This window comes from Typopeltis vanoorti, chromosome 4, assembly GCF_054136105.1.
Source record: "Typopeltis vanoorti isolate ZY-2024b chromosome 4, IOZ_Tvanoo_1.0, whole genome shotgun sequence".
Classification (NCBI taxonomy): domain Eukaryota; kingdom Metazoa; phylum Arthropoda; class Arachnida; order Uropygi; family Thelyphonidae; genus Typopeltis; species Typopeltis vanoorti.
In genome coordinates, this window is record NC_143552.1 from 32,647,146 (window position 1) to 32,670,330 (window position 23,185).

Below are 23,185 nucleotides of genomic sequence, written 5' to 3' on the forward strand. Positions count from 1 at the left end.
TATATATATCTGGCTTCGATGACCTTCCTGCTCTTACATCATCATCCACTCAGAACCTCAATACTCTGCACACGATACCATTGCTTGTCGTTGCATTTCCACGGAAAACCCCTATGCAATGTTGACCTTTGTGTTCGTGTTAGCCTCAGGTCACTAATTAATCCTCTTATTTTGTCTGGAACTTTAGCTTGACCTTGGTATACTTATGCACAAATCACCACATATGCAATTTATATTTTTCTCATACAAAACACTCGATAATACAATATTCAAAATTTAAAGGAAAAGACATTAACATTATTTCATTTATACTCAATTTCTCTTATTAACAGACAAGTATTTTAGCAGGATTTTTGATACTTGTTAAATCTTAACGATAGGTATTATATTACTATAATTCCTTCTATTCAAGATTTAACAGAAGGGACCAGGGGTGGGTTTATGAGTGTTGGATTTAGTAAAAGCATCAGAAGATCTATTTATAACTGCAGTAGTAACTCAACTTCCGATCAGGGAAAGTGACATGCAGTCTTGTCCTGGGAGGTTGCTCAACATGTGGTATGGTAAGGAAGGCTAAATCAGATTAAGAGAAAATTAGCTAAGCAAGCCAAAGTAAATCCAAAAGAGTTCTTTTTCGCTATGTAGCAAGTAAAAGAAAGAATAATTATGGAAAGATAACTTTACTCGGGGGTTACTAGGTGATCACTTTGCAAGGGTATATCCAGGTGGTGACACTGCAGTTACTGAGGTGACAGAGACTGACGTGAGCATTGAGATAGATGAAGTGGAGATCCATTTGTGTGATACGAGAATGTGCAAGTGAACTGGCAGTACCTCTGATGAAGTTGTTTAAGTCTCAGCTCTGGCAAGGTTCCAAGGGAGTGGAAATAAGATAGTTCCATTACAAATTTGCAGATCAGGTGGCTCCAAGACAGAAGTGGCAAATTACAGACCAATTAGTATCTCTGGAGTGGTGATTAAAGTATTGGAAAAGTTGGTTAAAAGTAAAATTCAGGAATAGGTGCATAGGAATATGATACTTTATAGGGGGCAGCATGGCTTTTTAAAAGATAGGTCCTGCCTCAGTAATTTATTCATATTTTATAATAAGGTGACAGCAGAATTGAATAAAGGAAATGGCTATACCATGATACTGCTGGACTTTGCAAAAGCATTTGACAGAATACTGCATGGAAACCTATTACATAAGTTGGAGCAAATGGGAATAGATATGAGGCTGGTGGCATGGATAGGGGTGGCTGAAGGACAGACATTAGAGGGTGGTGTATGGTGGAGTGTAATCGAGCCAAATGAGGTGACTAGTGGAGTGCCCTATGGTTCTGTACTAGGACCACTACTCTTTAATTTGTATATTAATGATATAGCAAAAGATTTGAATGGGGAACATTCAGTTGTTTGCTGATGATGCATAACTAGTGAGGGCAATAGTTGATAAGTGATGTAAATATCTTACAAGATAATTTAAATAAACTTGCAGTGTGGACAAAAGACAATGGTTATCAATTCAATATTGTAAAATGTAAGGTGGATAACTTCAGGATGAAAACATTACACACTTTGTATCATATTGATGGTAGTAGTACACAGGATATTGATGCTGCTAGAGATCTGGGAATGATGGGAGATAGAGATTTGAAATTCAGAGGACATATTGCAAGAGTTGACAAAATAGCTCAGAGGATTACTTGGATGCTGAAGGACATGCTCATAAGTAAGGATAGAAAGGTTATTATACCTCTTTCTAAGGCTATGATTTGACCACATGTTGACTACTACTGTGCACAGATTTGGTCACCTGCGTTTCTTGGGGGATCAGGAGGTTGTGGAGAGGATTAAGAGACACATGACCAAGTGGGTGACAGATCTGTGGAATCTCTCAATCTATCCTCATTCCTCATGAGAATAGATTGAGAGTGTGTGAGTTGCAGTTTAGCTGACAAGTGGAGGAGAGTGTATATGATAGAAACTTATAAGTTACTAAAGGGATACTACAAGACTGACACAGAAGAAAATTTTCAATACATGGGGAGTAGGAGAAAAACAAGGGGTCACACATGGCAGTAGTCTAAGAGTGTGGTTAGTAAGGGTGTGATTTGAATGTGCAGATCAGGTTATTTTCTTGGATTTGTGAAATGAGTGGAATGGGTTGCATTCTCCTGCCAACGAGTCTTTTGAATCCATAGGGTGTCCATATAAATAATAATAATAAATATTGTGCAAATTACTATAACAGTAAAATAAATTACTGTGACTTAATAAATTTTTCTATCACATTTCTACCTATCAGATACCAGGAAGAAAAATTTCTACCTCCTTAGTATAATAACTATAGACTTATTCACATAAATACATCATATCTGTAACTGCCTCAACATCTTAGAAGCTGTAATCTGTAATAATCATTTAACTTCCTGCATTTACGCCCACTGCAAAAACACTCCACTCTCAATGGCAGTCATCATCAGTTACTGGCATTGAAAGAAAAGTTGTCAATTCATGTAAATATATCATATTGTTTCAAGACTTTCACCGAACAACTCAATGGCTATGTGTACTTAACTCACCTCAAAAAAAATTTATTTCAACTCTACCGCCATGCTGACATCTGGAGTATTCTAAACCCACCTGTTTCATGCATTTCCTATCCTTGTTAAATAATACTTATTTCATCAGAATAAAATATCCTGATAAAGAGATCATCACTAAACAGATCTATTACATCATATGTTAATACAGATGACAGTCACTCAACCAGTGGTGTAGCTAGATTTTTGGCACCCTTAGCAAATTTGTAGCTACACACTTTGTGTGTGTGTGTGTGTGTGTGTGTGTGTGTGTGTGTGTGTGTGTGTGTGTGTGTGTGTGTGTGTGCACGCGCGCGTGTAGTTTATCAATTTACAATTATTGGTAAATCACTGGCACCATTAGCAACTATCCCAATGCCATAGTGTTCTTATGCCTCTGCATTCAGCCAATGCCTCCATCTAGTAGGTTCCTGTTCCTCTATATTTTTCCAGAACCTTCTTCTGCAGTTCGATTTCTCTGGGTCATCCATTTCACACCAATGTTTCACACAACATGATGATCAATTCTTACTCTAAATATACAATTTGTCATGGCTGTTTTAGGTATTTCTTAATGATGTTAGGTCTTCCCGTGCTGTTAGAAATTTCTTAACTAGTTTCAATGCATTATTTACCTTTTTTAAATATTTTCATTATGGTAATATCCCAAGCTGATTAAGTCTAATTATAATTGCATGCCTTGTAAAGGCCTTAATAAAGACGTGCATGTTAGAGATACTAAATTTTTCTGTTAGACATACTATATAGTGAAGATTTTCCCAAGAAAAACATCATTATCCTTTCCCCCCAAATAAAAATCAAGTTGCATTATAACATACTAAATGGGGAAAGAATGCCATATAAATTCTTCTCATGCTACACCGATATCCAGAATACATCTTCTGAGAGGGGAAAACTCTACCTCCATATGAGACTGGCTAACTCACCCTTAGTCAAAAGAGATAAAGGTTTCTCATAATATATATAATACTACATAAGATAACCATCACTCAAGAATTAGTCAGAAATGGAGTTCCCTTGTCAGTTATGTTTTTTCCTCTGTCCAATCTATAGTGCCATAGTTAAAGATTCTATAATGATCATCCACTTTGCACCTGCTAAGCTAATTAAGGAAATAAAATTTTACGTCTTTCCATTGTATCAACAATTTCTATAGTTCCAATTTTTTTGAATAATGGCTTCACACATTTAAGAGAAAACTAAATATAATTTACTATTGTATGGCTGTTATTCAAAAAATATAGTATGTCTAACATGCATGTCTTTATTAAACAACTGGTATCTTCAGTTATGTCTCATGACAATCATCAATGCAACTCTGTGGTAAAGCGAACATAAAGTATAGAAAAAAGCAGGGGTTACAAATACGAAAAGCACAAGGAGAGTTCAATCTGTATATCATCTGGCCAAAGCAAAAAGTGCAAGTAATTTGTAAAAAACATACACAGTTGTTACAATCCAACCGTGTATGTGTAGGATGATAGTGCTTCCATAGCTCAGTCGGTACAGATGAAGCCCTTTGGTTGAAAAGATCCGAGTTCGATTCCCGTCATTGACGTAAGAAGCCTTTATCTCTTTCGACTAAAGGCGAGTTACCCAGTCTCATATGGAGGTAGAGGATTTTTTCCCTCCCGGAAACTCGAGTTTTTTGTCACTCAGGCAAACAAGCCCCCATGAACACACGCTACAGTCAAAAAATACATCTCCCCTGCCTCAACAGGCAGGCTTTTATAACATGCAGACCCTACATTGGAAGTGGCATAAAAGAAGAAGTATGTTTATGATGAAACCAAGAATATAATTTCTTGGCATCTTTAATTTATAGTATATAGTATAATCAAGTGAAAAACTTTCAACCTCTGTCTCTAATCCAGAGTATTTTAGTAATAAGGTGTGACACCTTCTGCCTACTTGTATATGGGAAATATATGACTTCTGCATTACTTCAACCTTGGCATCTCTTCTGAGTCTGGCTCCCACCAATGTGCTTTTGTGCTGGAGAAATTCGCTGAAGTGGTCTCTACTCCACAGAGGTGGAGCTGCTAAAGGGGATGCTTTTCTCTGGGATATGAGCAGCTCTGCTCAGTGGTGGGGTTAGCGTGTTATTGGGTAGAGCTGCTGCTGATGGTTCTTCTCGGTGACAGGATGAGGCTGTCACTGAGTAGAACTACCTGAGTTAAATGCTCCTTCGGGTAACTCACTGTTGGACGATTTGAGGGATCACGAGTTTTTGGAGAGGTATCCCCTGCACATAAATACACCTCAATAAAGGTCGAAATTGGTCAGAGTATTGTATTGGCCCTTCCTATATTAAAGAAATTGATGCAAAGTCAGCCTCTATATACCTAGTATATCTGGTAGCCCAGTGGAACCACTTCGCATGCAAACTTTGCTTACACTTGGATAAAAGGTGAAAACAAGAATATAATTTCTTGGCATCTTCAATTTATATTTATATCATAAAATTTAATCCTGGTATTCTTCTATACCATCACAGATCTACTCACCTTTCCATAACATGAAAGACAACAGCAAGGAACTTGATACCTGTATGGGGAAGAGGTAAAACAGCTTTTAGAAAGAGTAAAAAGCATGGCTAACTTGTGAACTGGATGAAATGTAAAAGTATGTTTATAAGAGCACCAGGATTATATTTATATTTGTGAGTTGGATTAAAATTAAATCTTGCAGATCCCAATACCCTCCAGGTCATGCTGCAAAAAAAATTTTTTTTTTTTTTTTAATAGAAAGAAAGAGTTGTGATGCCTTGTGTCATCAACCTAATTTCAATAACACTGCCTAACACTTTCCCAGTTTTGGGAAAGTATGATCTTACTAAATATGCTCTCACTACTGCAGTAATTTATGTGCAAATACATTACCATAATGTATGTGTATTATAAATGCACATACATTATTCTGTTCTCTTAACCATATAGTTGCATTGATAATTGGCACCAAAAATTTTGTTGATGATATTTCTATTCTAATTATTTTCATAAGGTCTTCTACTGATGTCTCCATGTCGCCTTCTAATGTACTATGCTAAGCTAATCTGCCTAAATAATTCCTACTCGTCGAAAACATGCCACAAAATATTCTGATCTGCCTATCTCACACAATACAGGAAAACCTCACTTAACATGATTAATTAATCCATAAATTAATGAGTGCTAAGCAGAATCGCATTAAGCGAATGCAATAAACAGGAATAATTATAATTCATCCATCAGTTAGCATAAATTTGGGGAAAAATTACACTATAAGCTATATTAGAGGATAAAGTCATCAAAGTTAATAAAAATCAATTGCTTAAATTTTTATTTAATGTCCAAACATTTAAATGAGCTACTTTTTTTTACAAAAAAAATTAAGTAAAGATGTTTGAATCGTGCTCGACTTTTTCATCTTGTCATGCAATTTGCAATAGCTGGCATTCGCTTTATCAAGATTTCAGCAGACTTTGAAGCTTCATTCCATATCAAGTTCAGCATCAAACAAAATTTCCTTAGCATAATCAATGTGATTGAAAACTAGCTCTAGTTCTTTTGAAGTTAGCTTCTTAGTAGTAGCATTCTCTTGTTGTTTGCACTCCTTATCTTCTTCTTCATATGCACTGTGTTCTTCTAGTTTAAGGAGATCATTCTCATTTAGCTGTTCTGAATGGGAATCGAGCAAGTTTCTCACATCTTCATTATCCAGTTCATTAAATCGAAGTTCTTTTCCAACTGTGCTGATTTCTTCAATAATGTTAGATCTTGAATTTTGCACCCGATAAACTAACATAGGCTTGAGTTTAAAGTCGCCTTCTGCATTGCCTCCTAATAAAAGCATAAGACAATCTTTAGATACTTTGTATCCTGGTTGAGATACTTCAGTTTTAGCTAGGAAAGTTTTTATTGGCATACGCTTACAAAAGAAACCAATTTCGTTGACACTGAATATTTTCCGATCGTTATATTCATCCCCCTGAATTATCCTTTGTAATTCTTCTGGAAACTTGGCCTGAATCTTTATCAGCACTAGTAGATTTCCCAGCTATGTCATGTAGTCCAGTTCGATTTTTAAAACAGTCAAACCATTCTAAACTCACAGTAAAGCTTTCACGTTCCTCTTGAAATTTGGTCTCTTTCAGTAACGTAAAAATATTGAGAGCTTTTGTCTGAATATTCCCTGTACTAAGAGGTATTCTTTTTTGGTTATAATCCTCAATCCAGAGTGATAGAAGATGCTCCATTTCAATCATTAAATGACTTCTATTTTGGATGATCTGCTTTTTAAAAGAAGCAGTAGCAACTTTTCCTTATTCTTTGTATTCTTTGCTGTTATTTAATATAGTACAAACTGTAGACTTGCTGTATCCTAGATCTTACACAATCACTGTATTACTAGTGCTACTTTCATGACTCTTAATAACTTCCAGGTTTTCCGCTCGCTGCAGATTGGTGACAAAAAATTTCGCATAACGTAAAAAAATCAAGTTAGCTGATTAATTACTTGCTTAAAGCAGGAAATAGTATCATTTCATTCAATCACACTAACTTATTATCGCGAATAATAAATTCGCATTAAGTGGGGTTTTCCGGTACACTCAAATCCATCAGCCTGAGAAGCATAACTCACCAATATCATAAGTAATATCCCCCTCTACTAATTCTCCACCCCCACCATCCTTCCAAGCTTTTCCCCCTGTGAATTCTCCTCCTGTCAGGAGATCTTCAGTCGACCATAATTCAGAGTAGTCTCCAATTAAAAAAAATCTATTAAGATTACAAATCATTACTCTTGTTCCTGATGCTACAGTTCTTATTTACCCAGTCTCTAATGTGATATACTACAATCATATAAGGTGTAGGCCATTTAAAAAGTTCATGAACACCTCTAGCTGTTTCACTAAACCTGGCCATATATAAATTGAAAGTTCATCCTTGAACTTGGGTTAAAAAAAAAAAAAAAAAAAGGAAAAAGAGGACATTCAAATTCCAGAACTTGAGAACAATTCCATTCCTTGTCTTAGGAGATCTTTAAGAGAAGATCTCTGAAAAAATATGTACTTATTATACTGGAAACCTATCTATTCTTGTAGATACCTTCACACCACCCTTTGAAGAAAGGTAAGAATAGTCAAATGAAAACACTACGGGACAGATTCTAAAATTTACAAGGGTGGTCTGAAAAGTTCTCAGCCTTGACCATAGATGGCAACACTATCTGCAAGATTTTTTTTTCTAAGTTGGTACATCTGTCATAAGCATCCATGTGAAATTACAAGTCATTCTATCAAGTAGTTTGTTTTATACAGCTGTCTGAAGCAAAAGTGTTGTCTATATCCCTTGAAATGGATAAAATTGAATATCGTGCAGTTATAAAATTCTTTGTAAAAGAAAGTTTAATGCCAAAAGAAATTCATTCGAAGTTCATAAAAGTTTATGGACACTCTTCTCCTTCATTTTCGACAATTAAGAAATGGGCTGGTGAGTTTAAATGTGGCTGTACCAGTCTTGAAGATAATCCACGTGAAGGACGTCCAAAAAGTGTAACAACACCAGAAATCATTGATCAAGTGCACGATAGGTATTGGATGACTGGCGAGTCAAAGTGCATGAAATTGCTGAGACTATAGGCATTTCAAAAGAACGTGTAGGATATATTTTGCATGAAGAATTGCAAATGAAAAAGCTTTGTGCAAGATGGGTGCTGCACTTGCTCACAGCAGATCAAAAACGCACTCGCATGAAAATCTCTGAACAGTACTTGAAGTATTTTAACAAGAATAAAACTGATTTTGTGTGTCAATTCATTACTACGGATGAGACTTGGATTCACTATTACACACCAGAATCCATACAGCAGTCAAAACAGTGGACAGAAGCCGGTTGCTCAGCGCCAAAGTAGACAAAGTCGGTTCCATCAGCAGGAAAGGTCATGGCATCGGTGTTTTGGGATGCGAAATATATTTTGTTTATTAATTATCTTGAAAAGAGTAAAACAATAATCAGGGAATATTATTCCGATCTTTTAACCAGACTAGATGAAAAAATTCGTGAGAAAAGACCCAGTTTGCAGAAGAAGAAAAAAATCATCTTTCATCAGGACAATGCACCTGCCCACAAAGGTGTTTTTGCAATGGGAAAATTAAGGGGTCTGCACTATGAATTGTTGGAACATCCACCCTATTTCCCAGATTTGGCTCCCTCTGATTTCTATCTCTTCCCAAAACTAAAACCCTTTCTTTTTTCTTTGAAGGAAGAGGTGATTGCAACTGTAGAGGGGGTACTTTGCAGATCTTATGGAAAACCACTACAGAAACGGGATAATGGCACTGGAGCATCACTAGAATAAATGTATTAGTCTTAAGGGAGATTATGTTGAAAAGTAAAAATAATTTTGAAATTATAAATTCGTTTTTTCATTCTTAGGCCGAGAAATTTTCAGACCACCCACAACTTCAATATCTCACCTATACTCTTTCTTTTTATGGATACAAACACATTATGATCAACAAGATATCAATAAATAAACAAGAATATATAAAGATGCTGCCATCCTTCCTTACATGCAATGCAAAATACAAAATTGTTCAGATACCTTTGTAGAACATGCGTGGCTTTTATTTCACCATACAAAATATCAAGATTTTTACTCCTCATCCTCAGAACTCAAAAACCTCACAAATACAGACCTGGACTAAGATACCCATTTAATGGAATGTGATTATTCCAGTACATATGTAACATGTTTACTGATTCACTTTTTCATCCATTGCATTCCATCCTTATAACCTGTGTTTTTTTTTCTTTTTTTTTTTTTTTTATTTAATAAAATGCTCCTGAAGAAGTGTACTTGAGGCATACAAAGCTATCCAAGTAGTGTAGAACTAATAAAAAAATTTTATATTAATAATTGCCATGTGGTCTTCATATCAGAAGTTAAGATAATTAAGATTTCCATATAGTGTACTAATTAGGGTATATTGTGTGTGATATAGATATATATTTCATTATCCAAGTTATATGGAACACATGCATTCCATCTCCAAAGAAATGAGCTTGCTTCAATGTAATTATTTTATTCTTCCTTTTCAGATTTTCTGATATGGTTTTGAAAAAGGAGTATGAAGATAAAATAGCTATAGACCTATTTCATCCTTTCAGTGAAAAAAAAAAAAAGTTATGTCACCATACCTGGGGTGGGAAATTGGGTGCGTATAGATATATTTCATTATCCAAGTTATATGTAACACATGCATTCTATTTCCAAAGATATGAGCCTGCTTCAATGTATTTCTTTTATCCTTCCTTTTCAGGTTTTTTGATATGCTTTTATAAAACAAGTAAGAAGATAAAGAGATAAAGATGAAATAGCCTTATTTCAATACTCTCAGCGAAGAAAAAAAAAAAAAAAATAGTTGTGTTACCATACCTCGTGTTAAAGTCATATCAGAACAAATTTCAAGAATTTTTATCTGATGTGCATTTTACCCCATATGGAAGCTTTCTTCTTCCTGGCTTTGGCAAATAAGTCAGATCCACTTATCTAGGAATATACTAGATTCCCTGTTGTTATATTAAGCAAACTAGTATCAATTGCCATTTATTAAGATAAACCAAAACTGTTCACAAAGATCATTTTGCAGAGACTTAAAGAAAACTTGGGCAATAACATAAGCAGAATCTAAACAGAATGCTGGTCCATCTTCTATACATGTAAGAAGTTATTCCCCTGTACTACCCTATACAATTTTTTTTTAATATACTTTATAGCCTGCTGGAGTCATAGCTGTATTAGACCTTTTAGCATGTTTAGACTACTGTTAAGTTTACTGGGTTTTTTTTTTTCTTAATCTATTCATAGCAACACACCATCACACATAAAAAACTCAGCCCACTTCAAAGCCAGCATACAAAACCTTACACTCCAACATACTGACATAATGGTCAGCTTTGACGTCTCCTCCTTATTCACAAATGTCCCACTCAAGGAAACTTTAGAGCTAATCCAAGCTAAATTTCCTCCCGATATCACAGCCCTATTTCAGTTCACAATGAACTCAGGCTCATTCGTTTGGCAGGGAAAATTCCACTAAAAAATAGAGGGGACAGCCATGGGTTCACCACTCTCCCCCACCCTTGGCCAATTTCTTTATGGAGACCTTTGAAGAAAAAGCCTTAGCCTCTGCCCCACAAAAACCAACCATATGGCTTAGCTACGTTGATGCTATGTTCGCTATTTGGCCACATGGCTCTGATACACTCCTCTCCTTCTTAACACACTTAAACAACCAACACCCCAGAATCAAGTTCACTCTGGAAAAAGAGGAAAACAACTGCCTCCCTTTCCTAGACACACTAGTCACCCGCCAGCCTGATGGAATCTTGGTTTTCTCAGTTTATTGAAAACCCACCCATACAGGTAGGTACATTCACCAACAATCCTCCACCCCCCTCACAACAATATGGAGTGGTGAAAACACTATACAACAGGGCTAAACTAATCTGTTCAAATGACAAGGCCCTAAACACTTAACTAAATCACATCCTCAAACTTTCTCAGCCAACCCCCCCCCCCAAAAAAAAATATTGAAACCAACAAACCGCAACCCCGTCTTCACAACAAGGATTACTCTAAATCCATCACCATTCCCTGCATCCGAGGCACCTCGGAAAAAATTATCAAAATCTTAAAAAAACATGACTTGACCTCCTGTTACAGACCATACAGAAAATTGGCATCCCTTATCCGCTCCACTAAAGACCAACCACTTTCCCTAGACCTACCTGGTGTATACCAGGTCCCTTGCAGCTGTAAACTGTCTTACTTTGGCCAAACAGGCAGGACAGCAAATATCAGAGTTTTGGAACAAGGACTACATCCAGTCTCACAAGTACAGCCACTCGGGTCTTCCAGACCATGCTTTGGATACACGCCACAGAATAAGGTTGAAGAAAGTTACAATAATACACCGTAGCAAGTTCAAATTCGAAAGACTATTCATGGAATCAGCCTCAGCCCTAAGAAACTCTCCAAACCTCAACAAATTTGGTTGCATGAGACTGCTGCAAATTTGGGAGGCTTACATCAACAGACCTTCAGCCCAAAGGCTAAGAACACCTACATAGCCTATTGGGGGGGGGGGCACCATCAGGACTTTTAGGAGAACAATAGCTTCCTCACTTCATTCTTAGTTACTGTGTTGTAGTGCCTACATGCACATGCCTTTCTTGTAAGTTCCTTTTGAAGATGCAACGTGACGGTGCCAAAATATCGGAAATATTTATTAAAGTGTAATTTAATTTATATTCTTATGTAAGTTGTCAATTCCTTAAGTGATTTAGTAATGCATAACCAACGTATAAGCTTGTCTGTGGGAAACATGACTTGAGTGGTAGGTGATATATGAGTAAAGACTGACTTAAAAATTCTGGCATTCAAATTTTTTTTTTTTTTTTAAATATAAATGCCTCAGGAATAAGAGAAAAAATTTGTAATCTTGATAGATTTTCTAATCTGAGAATACTCTGAAATATGGTTGACTGAGGATGATCTGAAGCAATACAATTCAAAGGATGTAGTATATTTTGGGAGGAATGGGCTGAGGAGAATTGGGAAAAGGAGCATTACTTATGATACTGGATGAGTTACGTCTTTCAGAATAAAGGAATCAAGAGGAAAATGCCTAATAAATCTGGGTGTGTAGTGCAACAGGCAGAACAAGATATTTGGATACTGTATAGGCCAGGGACCTTACAAAGTAATGACAAGGGAATATTTAGGAGAAAACTTAACATAAAACAATGCAAGAGACATCAGTAGAAGGTATTTATTCCCTATGGTGTGACTGCACAGTTCCATATTATGGCCAAACAGAAAAATCCATACAATGTAAGAACATATCGGAAACATCATTTATGAGAGATCCAGTGCCTCAACTCTATATGATCATGTAATATCATCTGCAAATCAAAACAAAACCAATCAGCAGGACAAGAAGTGGGAAGCATCAGGGATCTCGCACTGATGTTATCAAAAAAAATGAATATTACAATCAACAGAAATTATGCTTAACTCCAACAATCTGAATATAAACCTCAGCTATAACACATCACTGTTATTCAACTATAATTTATCTATACTATAAACAACAAGTCTGCACGCACACACACACAATGCCAACAGGTCCAGAACACTCTTTTCAGAATTTAGTGCACATGAGATTTGAGAGTTTTAGATCTGATCATTTCATCAGATGATGCAATTGTGAGTGGGGTTCCATGCTTTCCTCCAGTTGGTAAGAGTGATCACCTGGGTTGTGGCTAGCCATATGCAGACTTCTGTGAGGGAAAGGATATATGTGAAAGCACAAAGCTGGTGATTATGACAAGTTTAGGAGACAGCTTTGAACTATAGTATGAAATGAGGAGTTGAGCAGTAAGGAAATAAATGCTGCTTGGGAAATGACAAAGAAATACATAACAGCATCAATGTGTGAATGTATTCCGAAGTTCAAAAAGCCGAATAAGGTAGGTGTAAAATGGATGAATGAGGGACTAAGCATGATATCTGGAAGAAGAAGAAGGCACTTTGGAGGCAGTACAAGATGAATAATGGTAATCAGTTACAGGAAAAGTAGAACGAAAGCCAGGAGAGTGACTCAGTAAAGACAACAAAAGCGCAGTATGTGCAAAAATTGCCAAATCAGCTAAAGAAAAACCCTAGAGAGTTTTTTTAGATATGTGGCAAGTAGAAGGAAGAATGATTATGGTAAGATCATGTTAATGACTGAAAATGGTAGAATGGTAACTGCTGCAGAAGACATTGTTGAGGTTTTTCAGTGATCAATTTATTACAGTATTTCATCCTCATCGAGGGGAAATGAGAAACTTAAGTGTAGAGGCCATAAGAGAGGATGGCTTAACTGTGAGTGAGTGATTAGAAGGTATTTTGAGGAAATAAATAACCTTATTTATTTCCTCAACACCATATATCTTAATGGAATGTTCTATGGAATTGGCATGTCTATTTAATAAGTCTTACAACAGCACAGGTTCCAAAGGAATGGAAAGAAAGTAAAATTGTTCCACTGCATGAAGATGGAACAATCTGTATATCTGGAGTTATGGTGAAGGCACTAGAGGGAATGGTGAGAAGTAGGATACAGAAATGGGTTGATAACAGCAGTATTCTCTGTGGTTATCAGCATGGGTTTGTTAAAGGGAGACCGTGTTGTTTATTTTTTAACAGTATATATTAGAACACAGAAACTAAGTAAATAATTAATTTATTAACTTATTGCTGATATTGCGCTGGTGTTATAAGTAAATAATTAATAAATTAATTATTTACTTAGTTTCTGTGTTCTAATATATACCGTTAAAAAATAAACAACATGTTCAACGAACACTTAAGTCTGTCCACACGTTAAAGGGAGATCGTGTTTTACTAATTTACTTATGTACTATAACAAGGAAATGTCTTGGACAAGGAAGATGCATATATAGTGGTAAACCTGGATTTTGCAAAAGCTTTTGATAGACTGCCACATGACAATCTGTTAAATAAATTACAATGAATGGGATTGGATAACAGACTTCTGAGTTGGATAAGTGACTGGCTGTCAGATAGGTATCAGAAAGTTTTATATGGGGGTGCAGTATCCCAAAGAGGAAGGTCACTAGTGGCGAGCTGCAAGGATCAGTTTTGGACCACTGTTGTTCGATTTGTATATTAATGATACTGAGATGGGTTTAACTAGTAATATGCAACTGTTTACAGATTACAGATAGTGTGTACCTCTATATGAGTCCATGGAGGTCAGATGTTAATAATAATAATAGAACTGCATTTCAAAATTGGGGAGAACAATGTGGAGTCAAGCAGATGTTATGGCCTTACAGGATGACTTGAATGGGCAAGTAAGTGGAATTATCAGTTTAATGTCGCAAAAGTGTAGTGTAAGGTTTGAAATTTGGTAAGCAACGATGGAATGTAAAGTATACACTTGTTGGGGAAACTTTAAAGGAGGTAGAGGAGAATGTGAAATATGCCACATTTCATAAGTTGTGAAGAATTATGAAATGTCATTACATCAGATAATGGTAATGATGCAGAGGATCCTGCTGTGCAGAAATAAAGAGGTTATGATGCCATTATCTAAGGCCTTGATCAAGCCTCATATGAATTACTGTGCACAGATTTGGTCACTGAGGTTTCATGGTGACAAGGATATGTTAAAGGTAGAGAAATGATTCGCAAAGGTGATTAATAGTCTTTGGAAATGGAAGTACAAGGACAACAAATCTGAAAACAAACCCCAACTCAACATCGCCAGAGTTAAAGATCGGTACTATCAACGTAAGAAGCCTGAATGGCAAAGAAATGGAGCTAGCTGAGGAATTAGATAAGTACCAGATCAACATAATAGGGGTGACTGAAACAAAATAGACCAAAACTGGTGAGATCTTTCTGAGCAATAAATACAAAATGTTATATTCAGGCAATGACAATCAAGGAAAAGAAGGAGTAGCCATAGTATTCAACACAAAATACGAGGCTAATATTCTTGAATGGCAGTCAGTCTCAAGTAGAGTAATGTGGGCAAATATGAGAATGGGGAACTAGACAATGAGACTTATTTGTGCCTGTGGTCTGGTCCCACAGAAGGTTCTACTAAAGTAGAAGTGGAGGAATTTTTTGAGGATTTAGAAAAAGCAACTGACACAATGAAAAATGAAAAGTTGGTCCTTGTTAGGGATCTAAATAGCAGAGTAGGAAATGATTGTGAGACATACAAAAATATTTTGGGAAAATTTGGAGAAAAGAGCAAAGCTAATAATAATGGCAAATATCTGTTGGATTTCTGCTCAGGACATGGACTGGTTATTACTAACACCATGTTTCAACATAAAAATGTGCACAAATTCAAATGGAGAAAAGAGGCTAGGAATAAGAAAAGTCTTATTGACTATGTTATTGTTGATAGTGATGTTTTCTCCTTGGTGCAGGACACCAGAGTGTACAGAGGATTGAAATTGGAAGTGATCACTATTTAGTCTTGAGCAGGATAAAATTGGATTTCATATTCAAAAGAATAACATGTAAGAAACTTTTAAAGCGAATAAAAGTTGAGCAGCTCTCAGATGTGAACTGTAGACTAAAATACACAAAAATTATTGAAGAAAAATGAAAGAGTTTGAGAACAGGAATCAAATCTTGGAGATTCAATGGAAAACTGAAGAAAACATTGATTGATTCAGCCAGAGAGGCATGTGGTGAGGTTGTCTGCAAGGATAAAAAAAATCCGAACTCCCTGGTGGACACAGGAAGTTAAAGAGGTAGTGAAGGAAAAGAAGAAAGCATATCAAAAGTTCCTGTCAGATAAGTCAGCTTGTGCTCTTAGAGAATATAGAGACAAATGCAAGAATGCTAAATACTGTGTAAAACTAGCCACACAAAAGTCATGGGAGGACTTTGGCAAGAACATAGAAAATAAATATCAAGAAGGTAGCAAAATATTCTGGAGGTTGTTGAAAAAGCTTAGGAATGGAGGAAAGAGTGCTGTAAAAGGAGTTAGAGATGATAAAGGTGACATGAAAACAGGAGAAAAAGATATCCCTGAAGTATGGAGTAATTACTTTGAAAAACTGCTAAATGAAACAAGCAGTGATGACAGCACAGTGGTAAAAATCACTGACCAGGCATGCAGTCAGGAATACATATCCATACTTGAAGTAGAAAAAGCCATCAAAGGCTTGAAATTTAGAAAGGCAGCAGGAGATTATAAACAGAATGGGTGAAGAAAGATTAGCAAAATAAGTGTTCTCTGCCAGGTTGGCAGCAAAACGACCCAGAGGAAAACCAAGATATAGGTGGATTGACACGGTACAAAGTGCCTTAGATGATAGAAATATAAGATCTGATAATGTTGGAGTCTTGACAAGTAACAGACTGATTTGGAGGAAAATTGTAAATAGGAAGTTAGTAATGATGTAATTTTTTTCATGTAGTACTATCATATCCTGTACACCCCCTTGAGGGTACATGGCAGGAATTTGATGATGATGAGATTTGGTCACTGAGGTTTCATGGTGACAAGAATATGTTAAAAGGTAGAGAAATGATTCGCAAAGGTTATTAATGGTCTTTGGAAATGGGAGTACAAGGACATTGAGAGAATGCAAACTGCGAAGCCTCATGAGTAGGAGGGGAGGGGGACATGATTTAGACATATGAACTAGTCAGGGATTGTTATTAGGTTGACATGGAAGAGATTTTTCATAGAACAGGAGAGGGAGTAGAACAAGAGGCATCCCTGGAAACTGTATAAGGAAGGGTGTGTGAGCAGAGGAGTGAGGGATAGGTTCTTTAGATGGGGAGTGGTTTGAGCAGAATGTTTTGCTTGAGTGTGTTGTAAATGTAGACATTGAATCAGTTTAAGGCACAGTTGGGTGATTTTTGTGTGCAATAGCGTGTACCTGTCACGATGAGTCCATGGAGGTCAGATGTAAATAACAATAATAATATAACTGCATTTGATGAAGGCCTTAATAGAAGGATGAAACTAGTTGTGTCATTATATTAATAATAGTTTATTTTTTCCCTGTTTCGGTGTTAATTAGCAACAAACTACTATCCATATCTTACAGCCAAGAAAGCTTGCCTCGTCACCTTATGAGAAAATCTCACAATTGGAAGGTTGTAAACCTACAGCATATTGATGGGAATGAGCTGATCCATAAATCTTGCTACAGAGACCACGAAAAACTTTTTTCAAGCCACTACACAATGCCAATAAGCAGGGTCAATTCCAAAAATGGATAGAACAAACCCTACAAACTCCTTAAAAAAGAACTGCAAATCCCCCCTCCAAAAAAAACAGACTATATCTTTACCCTACATCAAAAGCACAACAACAGATAAACTGGACTCCCTTTTGAAATGACAGATAATCAGATGAACAGTATACAAACCATTAAACAAAATATCTATCCACCTAACACAAATCAAGGATTGGCTGGATTCTCTCCTTCCCAGGTATCTACAGTCCTCCTCTCCCAGTGTGGAACTCAGTATTTAAGACAGACAAAATTAACTACTTTGGTCAGGAAAAAAAACCATAAAACATCTAAAATGAGAAACCAAAAAGTGGACCATCTCGACATGCTTCAGAGAAAAGCACAACTTCATAATATGGAAGAAAGCCAGGATGCTTCAATTCAAAATTACAGTTTAACTGGAAGAAAATGTTCCTGGAAGCAGCACAAGCTCTACAGAACCCAATTAACTGTAACAGAACAGATGGTATGACTGTGCATAGATTTTGGTGCACTGCCCTAATTACCCATCAGAATTAACAACAGGAATCACCGTGAAGAACACCACTGTCACCCACCATGCATGTGACTGTCCTTGTTATCCAAGTCATTCTGATTTATGTCTTCAACAAGTACGTAGTGTTAAACTGCATCTGATAATTCTAGCTTAAGCTAGCAAAACATCGTCTCATAAATAATTTTAGCTAGTAAATTATTTGCATTCCATGTCTACATAGTTTGTTCCAGAAACTTTAACATGACTAATAGAAACAGCTATGGAAATTTAAACATGGTATATTGGTGTAGCATATTAGAAAGGTTCTGTGAGGTTTGCTATTAACCACATCGATCATGCATGTGCAATCCCTATGCAGAATTTATGCCTGTGTAGTAGTAGAACTGGACTTTTGCATTAGCACACTTTTTTATAATTAATTGTCTCTGCATTGTCACTACTGTTGTTTTTCTTCCAGTTGTTGCTGCAATTTTCCTTGTTCCCATTGCATGTGAGATCTAGCTAGGCTTGTATATGCAGAATGGAAGTAGCACCTACTGACATGTTATTCACAGTGGTTATGAATGCAGCCAGTTCGCTGGCATATTGCAAGTTACTTTGATTAGGCATGGATGATTCATTCTGTCACTCCATGTGAGATTTTTGAAATCTCTACATCCATAGTGTCTTGGACTGACATGGCAATGAAGTTGCAAAGTTTGCTGTTGTTTTTGGCAGTAGGTATGTTACTGATGAGACACTGATTATGAATGGTTTGTAGTTTTTTCCAAATAAGTAGATTTTATGCAAGAATGTATCATCAAGTGTAATAAGACTCTGATTAAGGTGTTCATGTACTTTCCAAGATTTAGAAACTGTTTAACGAAGGGGAGGCACAGGTAACTAAAGAAGGCTGGCTGAAGTTGATCAGGAGTTTTATTATCAATTTGTCAATCATTATGCATCGACTGGCAGCAAAAATTCCACTGAAGGCTTTTCTTGTCCATAATCTCCAGCTTGTAGCTACGGCATTTATCTACTTCAACTGGCCTGTCAGAGTTAGCGTAATTCATAGCTCTCTATCAAAGCTCAACTTTGTTGCTACCATCTTTGCTTCATGCTGCAGGTATATTTATATGTACTGCATGGATGCTTCCTTTAGCTGATATTAAAGTAGAAATCTATTTGTTGAGAAGTTAAAAGTAAAGGGTGATCAAAATTAAAGTACTCCTGTTTAAGGCCTTGTGGAGTGCCATCCAGTTATTCAAATGCTGTGAAACTTTCAGGAATACATTGTGAATAATATGGAAGCAATATCTGAGAAAAAATAAATAAATAAATAATTCCAAAATTCACCAGCAGGGGCACTGTAAACACCAAATGAATGGATTTTTGCACAGCATGCAACTCAGGAGAATTTAAAAAGGTGGATACGGGATTTTTCCCTTCATTCTGGTTGTTAATACCATCCACACTGATGGCACTAACCTTACCCATGTGCTTTGTTTGTGAATCTGTATTACCTAAACTGCAATGCTGCTGCACTACTCTGAGAATTTCATCACCTGAAGAAATGTCTACACTGTCCACTATCTCCATATGCTCTGCAACAAATGATTAGTCATTTTGAAGAAATGGAACTGTTGGGAGTTAGGCCTGGCAGAGATTGCAAACCAATCAGCTCACAACAAGTGAATGAAGTTGCTGCTGCCATTGTGGAGTAGACCATAAATAACAGTGTTGGTTCCTATAGTGCATGTGCTGTATCAAGAAACATGGATGTACCTTACACAGCTGTCTGAAAAATTCTACAGAAGATTCTACATTTCTACTCATTCAAGATAACTTACACAGGAGTTGTGTCTGTAAGACTTGGAAATTGACTGACATTCACTTTAACATTCCTTGCTCAAGTGGAGTTGGAATGCTGAGTGGCCGTGGACGATTTTATGGGGAGATGAGGCTCACTTTCACATGGATAGAGCTGTAAATACCTACAGTTGCTAGGTATGTCTTTCAGTGCTGGCAAGTTATCATCCTGATAATTTGCCAGCACTGAAAGACAGTATAATGCAGCATGTGCACAACACCAGTGCCAACCACCTGCATTCTGCCATTTAATACACTGTGCCGTGCCATGAAATGGATGCAGTTTGTGGCATACCAGGAAGAGCAGCCACATTAAGCAGTACAGCTTGTGAATACATAATGGAAGTGAATAAAAATGTATTATTTATACTTGTGTCGCTTTTCTCCTTCTTGCATTCACACACACACACACAGAAAACTACATCTACATTCAGTCCATCATACACTGCCCTCTCTCTCTCTCTAACTACAATGCCCCCAGCAGTGAATTATTATTTTCATTATTATTACGTGACACTTCTAGGGAGTCCAAAGACCCACCGAGGAAGTATACCTACTCTACAGCTCTGTCTCCACCACTCAGTCTACCAACTACAGCAAACCACAACTACACCAATGCCCACAGCAGGATTCAAACCTGTAACCTTTTGGCTGGAGAGTGGATATGCTAACCACTCGGCCAACCAGACCAGCATTTTGGAATAGCATTTTTTTTTCCCCCACAGATATCGCTTCCACATGATGCACAATATATTTCTGCAAAGTTTCACAGCATCTGGATCAGTGAATGGCACTCCACAAGGTCTTAAACAGAGTTACTTTAATTTTGATCATCTTGTATAAGACAGACAGCAGGAGTCTGTTGTACTTGACTGAGCTAGGCACTACTCAAGGAGGTTAATAAAAAAGTGAAATGAAGAAAGAAAAACAAATAGACAAAGTTCAGGGCACTTTTTTTTTTTTTTAGGCAGTTTGTACCATTAGGGATAATAATATGTTCAATTTAATGCTTCTAAAGCCTGCTCAACAGTAAAGTACAGAAACAACAAACTCATGCAACTTTAAGGACCAATCACTTGTATTAGTCAGGATGTGTGATTATAAATCAGGCCAAAGCAAACTAAAGCTAGAAGGCCAGTGGTATTGTCTGGTAACAATGTGTTCTCAAGCCTGTTTGTCTGTGTAGCACAGGATGAAAATCCTGCCACCTACATCTTAAATGTCTCCTTTACTGTTAATCATTAAAAGGTTGATCACATCCTTATAGGGTTTGAATTCATGTCTTTCCAACCAAAGGGCAAATTTGGGATGTCTTAACAAATGGAGATATATATGGTGGGAAGATGGAATAATTAAAAATGTACAATGATAATTAATGGTACTGCTGAACACGTTGACACTAATGTTAATTACTATCTGTGTACAAACGTAAAAAATAAAGTAAAATTACATTTGATACAGTTTATATAGTAAAGATATGAATCTGGATGTAAATAAATCTCTTGGAGGAAGGTGGATAATACAATCTAAATACTAGCTTTAGTTATCCGAATTATTAATTTCAGGTTGCAAAAGCTTCCAAAAGAAACAAAAGATGCTGAGCAGAATATTTTTAAGTTCTTCATGCAGTTTCGAATAATGCTATGTTGCATATTACTTGAATTTATTTTCAACAGGTAAGAAAACAAACATCGACTTCACTAGGTATCGCTAACACAGAACACAATGCCCAAAGGGCACGAATTCGTGGTCTTCGTGGTTTTAATTTGAGGTTTACAACCATTTCATGGTTGTAAACCTCTCGAATTTTGGGTGGGAATTTTGAACTTAATCCTATATCTCTTTATTACTTACCACTGTTGAATTCAGCGGATGAGCTTTAATTGTAACTTGATGTATATGCTTGTTCAAACAGCTTATGCCTAAATGCACAAAATAAATCCCTTTCAAAACTTAAAACACAAACAATAAACAAAATACAGTTCCCATCATAGAACAACACACGTCCAATATGTTTACGTTATTAAATAACTTGGAAGCTGGAACGACCTCTATAAAACCATTTCAGTACGACAGAAAATGAAAAATTGCACTAGAGTACACATATTACGGTGATGGCATATTTGATAACAGAGAAAATAAATTTAGAATACGAAATTAGTATATAATTTCTAATTCTCATTCCACTGGACAGCAACAAAAACTTTTGGAACAGGTGAAAAGAGTTGGAGAATGATTCCACTCAAACTGCAAAAACTTCTAAGAAGCTAATTATTGATATTTTTGGTCTATGAATGTCTTTCGCTTAGCCTCTCTCTCTCTCTCTATAAATTTCGAAGAAAAACTGAATACAGAATTCATATTTCATTATTCAGTTAAATGCTTAGTAAAATCAAAGCACACACACACACACACACACACACACACACACACACACACACACACACACACACACACACACACACACACACACACACACACACACACACACACACACACACACACACAGAAAAAAAAAAAAACGGTATGTCGTTCGTAATACAGCGGGAAGACATGATCAGGAACGTTTAATATATGCTAGACGATCTTCAGCTTAGGGCCTCCATCTAACTATATAAGTAGATAACCTAAAATTTACTCAGTAGAGGAGGACCCACTCTCTGAAAATTTATAACTTATGGGACTCAACAACCCTAAATCCAGCCCTGAACGTGATCTCCAAGAAGGGTTTGCACATTGGTTTCATTATAGCATATTGTAGTGTTTACCTAACAAGATGACTTTCTGGATGTATCTAAACTAGGCCTGATAATCATCTCCAACTCAGAATTTTGGGTTGGAGATGGTTATCAATCTCGTCAACCTGGGTTGGAGATGGTTATCAACCTGGTCATGTCAGGTAACATGTTCCAGTATTAGAAAGAAAGCTGCTGTTCAGTTTATTGCTTTCGTTCCCACTAACAAAATAAGAGTTCAGCATTTCAAAAAGGAAAAGGCCTGGGAAATGCTTTTGAGTCTAAAGTGCTAGGCTGCACAAAAGAAAATCGATATAAGTTTGATTATAGTCGCTGACTAGAGAAACGTTTTCTTAGCCTTTCTTTAATTGATTGGTTAGATGAACTACGGCATAGGGAAGTAGAGATTTTTCTCCCAGAAATCCTTGTATTTTAATGCCTCATTTCTAAAAAATCGACAATCGAAATCAGATTATTTCAAACAATGATATATATATAGTGTTTCTTCCCTATAAGAAATGGCTTTTCTTCCCTAAACGAAAATAAGCCAATCGCTTTTGGGGACTGAAGAGTAGTTCAATTCCACAGGGAGCCAATCAAAGAGAGCTGGCCCAAGACTATCAATAATTATAAATGACATCCGGTGAAGAGAGAAAGACAAGTGTCGCC

The 23,185-nt window shown here is 36.5% G+C and overlaps 1 protein-coding gene across 4 annotated transcripts in view; it reads right to left on the reverse strand.

The window, feature by feature from the left end:
• LOC150107208 (uncharacterized) overlaps positions 1-21,772 on the reverse strand; it is a 351,505-nt gene extending 329,733 nt beyond the window's left edge. For 3 of the 4 annotated variants that reach the window (XM_090391063.1, XM_090391065.1, XM_090391062.1), the window contains exons 1-2: positions 21,636-21,772; positions 5,114-5,153 (exon numbers count right to left, since the gene is read on the reverse strand). The gene's annotated coding sequence lies outside the window, so the exon portion shown is untranslated. The remainder of the gene's footprint in view (positions 1-5,113; positions 5,154-21,635) is intronic. The other variant, XM_090391064.1, reaches the window with a different exon arrangement.
• Between the last annotated feature and the right edge of the window lie 1,413 nt (positions 21,773-23,185).